The following is an 8,611-nucleotide window of genomic DNA, read 5'->3' as shown; positions in this document are numbered from 1 at the left end:
ATCTTGACACAGTTTTTCAGACTGAATTAGAAGCAACAGATCTGGCGAATATCTTTTACTTGTTTATTTTAATATCATTACATAAATAAATGATTTGAAATCATAGCTAATAAAATAAGCATTTTTGAAGGGAAATGTTATATTGTAAGAAACATTGTCATCGCAATACTAACTACAATATCGCATATTTTTCTAGTAAAGCCCTAATTAGAATTATTTATTTGAAATTAGGTACAAATGTTATTAGAACTTTATTGAATAAAACAAATTAAAATTAAACATTTTACTCAAAGCCCCCCAAAAATTGTTGAATTTTCAGTTTTGGTAGCTGTATATGTTATGCTGCGTTCACACCAGACTTGGATAAGGCCACAAGCGCGAGTGATTTACTGTACATGTGAAGTCAATGCAAAGACACTAATAGACATCCTGTGGCAATATTTGCGCGAATGAGGCGGCAAAAATGACGCGTTTCGCGCAAATTGAGCGTTTTGCACACTTGACACGTTTAACGCGCAAATCGCTGGAGTTGGAAAATCTGAACTTTAGTGGACATTCGCGCCGCATGAACCAATCAGGAGCTTGGTCTTGTAGGGGCGTTATTATGACGTAGTGCCTGTTGTTGATGTACCGAGGGGAAATCCTGCTGACGACACCGGACAACAGTTTATCAAACTGGGCTCGGCTCAGTCGGAAGCACCGTTTAAAGCTTTCGTCATCCAGGTGTAATTTCTGGAGGAGTTTATGAACTCACAGAGCTGGATGCACCTCTGAAAGTATCTACTAGACTCAGACACGGCGCCGAACAAATCTACGCTGTTTTTTAATCTTCTTAAATCATATAAAGCACAGCTAATTTCTCATTAAATCCATGTCAGCCATTTAGCAACGGAAGTAGAGGCACCGAGCTGACAGAACCACTGCCCATGAAGCGAATCCATATCTTTTTTGAAGTGAATTTGGCGTGCGAATATAGCGAATTTGACGAGCGAATAAAGCGAGTAAACTCAAAATGTTCACATGTCTATTTACGCGTGAATAACATGATTTATTTGCGCAAGCCGCATCTGGTGTGAACACCCCATTATAGAACATATGTGTAAATCAGTATTTTTAAATAATGTTGGGAAACATTAATGTGAGGATACTTGCAATTAAAAAAAATAGGATTTTATTGACGTGAGGATAATTGCAATTAAAAAAAATAGGATTTTATTGATGTGAGGATACTTGCAATTAAAAAATAGGATTTTATTGATGTGAGGATACTTGAAATTAAAAAAAATAGGATTTTATTGACATGAGGATACTTGCAATTAAAAAAATGGATTTTATTGATGTGAGGATACTTGAAATTAAAAAAAATAGGATTTTATTGATGTGAGGATACTTGCAATTAAAAAAAATAGGATTTTATTGATGTGAGGATACTTGCAATTAAAAAAAATAGGATTTTATTGATGTGAGGATACTTGAAATTAAAAAAAATAGGATTTTATTGATGTGAGGATACTTGCAATTAAAAAAATGGATTTTATTGATGTGAGGATACTTGCAATTAAAAAAAATAGGATTTTATTGATGTGAGGATACTTGCAATTAAAAAAAATAGGATTTTATTGATGTGAGGATACTTGCAATTAAAACATTTTTTAGATGAGATTTTTAATTTTGTCTATAAATGTGCTCAATGGCATTTCGTGACTATTTTGTAGCAAATTAATGGATAATTTGCGTGAATTTATATGTTTATTTTTGCAGTCTCATGGCACATTAATGGCATATTTATGGATGCACTTGATACTTTTTACTAAAAAAAAGCATGCTTTCATGTCATTCCTATTGGATGAATGCCTATGAAATTGTCATCGTATAAATAGTCATTATTTAAATGTGAGATTGAGTTAGTCAAGAGCAAGAATTACTTGTTCCTTTCACTTCCTTTTTCACAACTACGTCATATGACAAACGTCTTATGACAAAAATGCCTTTACCCTGTATGAATTTAGCCTGATTTTAAACTAGTTTTATTCCATTTTTTCCTCTGTTTTCATAGATCTCTCACACGTTTCAATCTGATTTTGCCTTTTTTTACCACCTCAAAAAATACTTCAGATTCTAGCTTGGCTAACAGATAACACATGTGCATGTGAGCTGTGCTAAAACTGAAAATAGAATGATCAGAATGTCTTTGTCTAGGGTTGAATCTGTCTTTCCCCCCGTATTAAAACAATAAACAAGCCATTTTCCCTCCAGCTACAGTCTAACAACAGCACTGTGACAAAGCACAATTATAATGACAACATGTCAGAGAAAGAAGCGAGTGTAAGAGGCAGGGAAACGTACGAGGGGAAGTGCAGAAATGAATTGCTTTCAAGCGTACGCGGGACAGATTGAAGTCGGCATCTTTTATTGGGGAGCTGGAAGGCTGACGTCCTTTCTGATAAGGCTGGGTTTGAGATGTTTCTCGCAGCAGGAGGCCGACGGAAAAGCCATTATGATTTTAAACGTGACCCTGCTGGCCATTAGGGCTAATGCAGAAGCGTACACGCGTCTCCCTGAAGACCACATGCTGGAAAAACCCTGACACAGTGCGAACCCAGATTAGAAATACTTCCAGACGCCAACACTACAATGCTGACTCTGTGGAAAATGCGCATGCAGTGCAGGTGAAGTGTACAGTGGGAACAGACGTCGACATGAAATCAAAAATGACCATGTTTAGACTCCTAATGATCACATTAGTGTATTTGAAACGGCTCCATCGTTAATAGTTGCGATGAATAAACCACGATTTACACAGAAGTCACTTTAAAAATCAGTATATGTCTATAGGTCAGTGTGGAGAATTTGATTTCGACATAATATATTAGTGTGTAGATTTTGATTGTGGAGTGAGTGCATATTCATTCATTTGTTCATTCATTTTCTTTTCGGCTTAGTCCTTTTATTAATCTGGGGTCGCCACAGCAGAATGAACCGCCAACTTATCCAGCATATGTTTTATGCAGCGAATGCCCTTCCATCTGCAACCCATCTCTGGGAAACATCCATACATACTCATCCACACTTATACACTACGGACAATTTAGCCTACCCAATTCACCTATAGCGCATGTCTTTGGACTGTGGGGGAAACTAGAGCACCTGGAGGAAACCCACGCAGGGAGAACATGCAAACTCCACACAGAAACGTCAACTGACCCAGCCGAGGCTCGAACCAGCGACCTTCTTGCTGTAAAGCGACAGCACTACCTACTGCGCCACCACGTCACCCCTGAGTGCATATTGTTCATGAAATTCTGTGGTAAACTAGATATGAAAAAGTGCACCCCAAAGTGACCTATTTTGTTTTCTGTGAAATGGTTTCTTGTAAAAAAAAAAAAAAAAAATTCCAAATATTTTGAACACTGAAAAACAATAAGTACGTTTACATGGACACCAATACTCTGATTTTATTATGATTAAAAAGCTGGTCACACCGAACACACTTGTATGTTCCAAAAACGTGAGGCACACCACACTGCCATTTTGTTGACAAAAAAACAAAACAAAAAGAACGGTGAGCTTTTTTGGCACTACTCAACAACTGAGTCAGCTGCATATATTGTGAACGAGTGTTGATGTTGATATTGGTATAATTGTAATATTTAATAATATTGTGATATTCAAGATTTCGTTACCTTGGAATTAAGGTTCTATTTGCGTTCTGAATGATTTTGAGATATTGAGCTTCAAAGTTTTTGCATTCCATATAGCAAACAGTATGTGTGTAACAGTTCTCTTTCATACATTAACATGACAGAAACCCTACATGTAGTCTAAATGTAAACTATCAAAATTCTCTTACATTTGTAAATTGGGGTAAAACAAACAGGGCAAATGCAGATTGAAGCTTTAATTCTAATAAGTCATTTTCCGCTTGGCATTATAAGGGTCTATCTGGCAAATCATTCACTGAAGCATTACTTTTCAACAAATACAATCACAAAAAACTGGTGTTGTAACAATATGTTGATGCTTGAGAAAGTTACATTATTGTTTTCTATATTGTGTATTTAATGTTTTGGGTTGAACATTTTTTAAGGCTTAACAAGGCTGTGCTAAATATTTTGTCCAGTGCAGATGTTAATTATATGTCATTAATATGGTCATTTTTATTGAGTTTTATGCTTTATATGAACTATTGAGTTTTATTTATTTAATTAAATTCAATTCAATTCAATTCACCTTTATTTGTATAGCGCTTATACAACGTAGATTGTGTCAAAGCAGCTTCACATAAAAGGTCATAGTAAATAGTAACAGTGTAGTTCAGTGTTCAGTGTTCAAATGTCCCATAGAATAAATTAAGTATTCCCTTCAAGATTTAATATCAAATTTAAACACTGAAAAATGTTTCACTGACTATATATACACAAATAAAAATATTACACATTATATTATTATAATATATTACCTTTTTTTAATAACTGTTTCTTTTTTAACCATGTAAAATTTAATATTTCGCTTCAATGTCAAAAATGCTTCTATATCATCACATTTACACACATCTTTTCAGTTTCAGGTTTCTTCTCAATTTTGTGTGGTGCAGCATTATTTAGTCGACTCTAATTTTTTGTTTCTTTTTGGTCTTTCCCGTTGTCAATGGAGCAGTCCAGTGACATGACAAAGAAAGCTGATCCTGATTGGTCCTCGTGTGTGCAATCGAAATGCTGAATGGCTCACAGAAAGAACCTCATAGAGCCAAGCTAAAGTTCGACTTTGTAGATGAAACCTTTTTTTTTTTTTAAATAAGAAGTCTTAAAATGTAAACAACTAATTAAAAACCATCACATAATGAATTTAATAATAATATGTCTAACTCAATTTTGACAAAAATGTCTTATAGAACCTTATAATTCTAAGGTGACGATTTGTAGCTCTGGATAACTTGAAGCAGCGACCACTAGCCTCTTTATCTTCCAAAAGTATTCGTAGTTGTCTTAACAACACAAACACTGCTGTCACCTCAACTGAAACCCCGCCTCTACTTTCATTTACTTTTTTCAACGCGAGGCACAGCAGGCAGTTAAAATGCAAGCACACAGGAAGCATAAGTAGCAAGCAAAACACTCACCGCCGTTAGTAAATCATTCAAAACATGCGCCTCTCAATGCATAAAGCGCGTTCGGTGTGATTGGCCCATAAGACAATTCTCTGATTAAGAGTCTACCACGTAAACAGCAATTTTTGATGACCTTAATCTGACTAAAGTCATAATCAAATTAAACAGAAATGGAGTTGAGACATGTTGAGTTTTCCTATTTTAGTGGCACTATTGAAGTGCAGTACAGACATGTAAACACCGCAATCGAACTATTACCATTTTGTAGGACTTTGTGCTAGATTTTGGGGCACACGGCAGTTGTCAGGCGTATGACGATAAACAAATGAGAATGCTTCAAGCAAAAGAGCACATGTTTGGTGCGAGCAGGAAACAATTATTAGACTGAGAATTCTTGAAGAAATAGACGTGCCTTGAATTTGATGTGACTTTGTCATGGGGGCATGAATGAAAAGTTAGTAAATGAAATGGCCTGCTGCCTGAGAATTTGTATCCACCGTCGTCTGTTTGCACGCATAGTGTGAGAAATTGCCCAGCAGGCACAGGACGTCAACATGACGTCTGATTGACGTTATACCTTAACATCGTGGGGACATTGCATTTTTTTGGAAATGAAAATTGGGTTGACTTCTGAACCAAACATCAGGCCAACCTAAAATCAACTAATTATCAACGTCTAATGATGTTACAGCCTGACATTGTGTGGATGTTACCACTATGATGTCTATCAGACGTTGGATTTTGGTTGCCATACCTGACAAATAAATGTCAATATTTGACGTCAATATGACATTGGTTGCAGATGTTAGCTCGACATTGGATTTTGGTCACTTTCAACACAACTTAAAATCAACCAAATATCAACATTACAAAATAATGTTGTCTTTAGAAGCTGGCTAGACATTGAATTTTGGTCACCTGATGTCACGACCTAAATATAGTGCCTGCTGGGTAACTGCAGTTGAACGTGTCGCAAAATTAAAAATGAAATGCCCAAAATCACATATGATGCCGTGACGAACAAATTGTTTTTATGTAACCCCCCCCCCCCCCCCCCCCCCCCCAAAAAAAAAAAAAAACTGTAATAAAATCTAGTATATTATTGTCATCCAAAAGCACTTAATGGCATCTTCCTATAGGGTATGATGTGCATATGATGTATGATATATGGTATTAATGGTCAAATTAATACAGCAGTTCTTTTTTCTTTAGCACATACTATTCACTTTTTTTTTACTAAAAGTTTCAGTGAAAAAGCCACATGTCAGACAGGATAATCCTTCCTATCTAAATGAACATTTTCTGTTGTTCACTTCACATCAGACAAATCTCAGATGATTATAGCGGTAATATCATTGTCATGAAATAACCCTATTACAACCTCCTGTCACGGATTATCCACGTATCATTTATTTTCTTATGCAAATTGAAAACGGATGGCGGTCTGCATCACACTCAAGTTTCACTTTTCTATTTCGCCCTCATACGAGAATGCAATTTTCATAATGGAAACTGTCAGTATCTTTATGAATCCTTTGCAGTGCTATTTCCTGTCCTTTTAACGTGTTTTCTGAGCCTGGTTCATTTTGATTTCACGTTGGCTCATTAGTTGAACAAATCGCTGTCAGTTTTTAAAACATGGATATTAGATGAATCTGAGCGCAGGATGAGCATCTTCAGGTTGAATATTAGCACGTGTCTGGGAGTTAATGTGCCTGTAAATGCACGCTTCAACTGTTTTTAACACAAGAAAAGGTCCTGTGAGGACGGCCTGCTAATTAAAACAGGGAAAGGATCTGTTCATGAGTGTATCTCCGTCTTTCTGGTGTCTGCTTTCACTTGCGATGCTTTATTGCTTCTGAGAGCAATGTTGGAAACGTTTGTATCAGAGCTCGAGCAGATTGTCTCCAGCGTAAAAGTGAACCGAAGCCCAAACTCGCACTCGTTATACCATCTGCCTCTTTTAAAAAGGAATAATTCAGCCTATAAATGATACTTCTGTCGTCATTTAATCACCATTTGTTGCACAATGCAATTCAGTAGATCATTTATTAATGTAGCTTGTGGCTAGGAAAACAATACAATGTCTTAATAAGCATAAACACACAATTATTGGGTAAACTAGTTCAGTTTTAATTAGATTTATGTACTACAGTTTAGAGTGTATGTGATTTCTGGCATGTAAAATGGGGTAAACAAAACATGCATTGGTTAAATCATTATTATAATGTCATAATCATGGTGTATAAAGTACAAATTATGACATACTAGGGCTAAATTATGATTAATAAATACATGGTAGAATTATCATGAATATGAAATTTCTGGGTTAACCATGGCATTGTTTGGATTATTTTCTAATTGTAAATGTATCTCATACTGTCAACTTTTTGTCAATGTACATTTCACGAGTTCACACTCACAGATATTTGATTAAATAGATTATGTGTATTTGGCGTGCTGTTCAGGGAGAGGGCTCTGAGCTCAGAAAGACACCCTAACTCATGTTATTCTCCTTATCAGGATAGAGAGAGATAGGGTCTGAGTGCATTGTCTACCCCACCCCAGATTTAGGTAGGTATCGGGTTTAAAAGAGTGGAGTTGGGGTGGTGGAGGGATGCTGAAGTCAAGAAAAAACGGAGGTATGACGTGTTTGACTATTTATAGGGGATTGGTCTTGAGCTGATTGGATAATAGAATGATTGTCGGTGATGAATTAGCCTCATCAAAGACTGATCGGGCCCCTCCCAGAATTTGTTTATAAAACATCACATAAGTATGAGTTTAAAAATCAAAGTTGATGCATAAAGTTTAAAAAATGATATAGAAAGTAATAAAAATTACATACTATGTAATAATTATGATATAATATGCAAAAATGAATTGTTTCATCCGACAATTGTCTTTATGTTAAAATTTTATTGTTTTTATTTTAGTTTTTTTTTTAAATAATTTTCGATTATTTTTTTATCAAAACATTGATTTCTTTCTTAAAAATCAAATGAGAAAAATATATTTTTGTCCATAATTTATATGTATCTCATTATTATTATTAAGAAATCAAATTATGAGCTAAAAGTGGACATTGAAAACAGTCGGCATTATGGGAGAAAAACAGTAAAAATAATTATTATCTTCTTGTGTTGTTTTCTGTTATTCCATAGGCTGCAATTCTAACGTGATCCAAACTCTGATTTGCTGCTGGTCGTGAAGGCCTGTAAATACGCTTATTTCACGCGGCCGCCATTTTAAAGAACCAAAGCGAGGCTGAGGTGGGAAAAAACCCGGAAGTATAGGACAAGGACTGTACACATTACAGTAACATGATGTGGAGTACACACCTCCAGCTGTTGCCGAGATTTCAAAATGCAGAACTGGTGTAAACATCACTTTAATATCATTCAGTAAGTTTAATTTAGAAAATTAAAAGCAATTTAGCATCAAACAACATCACAATCTCTTTAAGAGTAATATGCTCAAGTGTCCTCCTAGGCTTCAGATCAT

Source organism: Danio aesculapii, chromosome 16, assembly GCF_903798145.1.
Source record: "Danio aesculapii chromosome 16, fDanAes4.1, whole genome shotgun sequence".
Lineage (NCBI taxonomy): Eukaryota > Metazoa > Chordata > Actinopteri > Cypriniformes > Danionidae > Danio > Danio aesculapii.
This window is presented reverse-complemented; position numbering follows the sequence as displayed.